General features: G+C 31.0%; 1 protein-coding gene across 2 annotated transcripts in view; it reads left to right on the top strand.

Annotated features, from left to right (window-relative positions):
• The window catches only part of B3galnt2 (beta-1,3-N-acetylgalactosaminyltransferase 2), a 49190-nt gene that overhangs the window by 24232 nt on the left and 23545 nt on the right, over positions 1 to 1413 (top strand). The gene's annotated exons all lie outside the window — the stretch shown is intronic.

The raw sequence follows: 1413 nt of genomic DNA, 5'->3' as shown, positions 1-1413 counted from the left end.
TTAAAATGTCTTTGCAAAAGGTTCATTTTTCTTGGAAATGTGGTATTATAAGTTGAACTAAATTCAGAAATTTTAAATTTTTAAATAGTTATTGCCTACTCCTTTCTACTTTGAGAATTGTAATTATGTGAATATAAGTTTCTTGGTTTTGACACAGTGAACTATTATGACTGATCTGTAAATTCTTTCCTCATTTTTATTTTGGACAGTTTTTATTGTTATAGTCAGTTATATTTGTAAATAATTCATTTTCAATTTGCAATCTATTAAAAATAAATAAAAATAAAAATAATAAAATAGCAGTACTGTGAATCTATTTTCTAGGTATTAGGATTAATGTTGAATTTTTAATATAACAAATTGACTCACTGTAGTCTTTTAAAAATTATTTATAATGCTTGGGTTGCCAATAAAGAAGTTTAGTTTTGAACTAAACAATATTTTGGTCATGTTGATAACTTTGAGTTGCTATATTTATAGCCAGAGAGGAGAGGAGTTAGTAAACTTTATCATCAAAAAGAACTGGTCAAAGATGGATCCTAAAAGGGTTCATGGATAGGATATATGGAGTGTAGTGGGGAATAAAAGGTAAATGTTTAAATTTTTTAAATTTCAATTACACTAGAAGACACATTGCCATTAATCCCCCTCTATATGAACACATTTATCCCATCATTCTTGCTACTTTCTGAAGCAGTTCTGGAAGGTTTTTTTGTGTGTGTGCATGTCTTGCGTTGCACTGTCCTACTGATTCAAAACATTTACCTTTCTTAGTCATGTTGACTTTGGGGAAGAGCCAGAGATCAAATAATGCTGTGTCTGGCGAATATGGTAGATGAGGACACACTGTAATGTTTTTATGAGCCCTCCCCTTCCATTGGATGGTGCTAGGCAGTATCATTTACCATATTTAATCTCACCTTTTAAAGACACAAACAAGAACTTCCAGAACTTCTCAAGAACGTAGCAAGAACAATGGGATAGGTGTGTTCAGTGTAGGGGGAAGTTGTTGAGTGGAATGAATGTCACAGTGTCTTTTACTGTAATACATTTTTAAAAATGCAAACATTTGCTGTATATTTTGATCACACATCAAAATGAGTCCTAACTCGATTGGTAAAAACTGGTGTTCATGAAAGAAACAAACATATAGTACCATTCTGACCTGCCCTGAATTGTAAACATCTACATGGTCTTGATAACATTCACAGAAATTACTTGGCATGTAAGGATAGTCATGAGAATTAAAAAATATTCTTAGCTAAAAGAAGTGGGAGTGCATAAAGAAAACAATAGACATCTTGAGAATCAGTCCTCTTCTATATTTCCTTTTTTTTTTTTTTGTTTTTTGTTTTTTGTTTAGTGTATATTTTCTTTTGAAGGGTTGTTTTGTTTTTTTATTTAACCTATGGC

This window comes from Octodon degus, unplaced genomic scaffold (genome assembly GCF_000260255.1).
Source record: "Octodon degus isolate 3935 unplaced genomic scaffold, OctDeg1.0 scaffold00127, whole genome shotgun sequence".
NCBI classification, from domain to species: Eukaryota; Metazoa; Chordata; class Mammalia; order Rodentia; family Octodontidae; genus Octodon; species Octodon degus.
The sequence above is the reverse complement of the archived record's forward strand: the minus strand, read 5'-3'. Positions and strand labels throughout refer to the sequence as shown.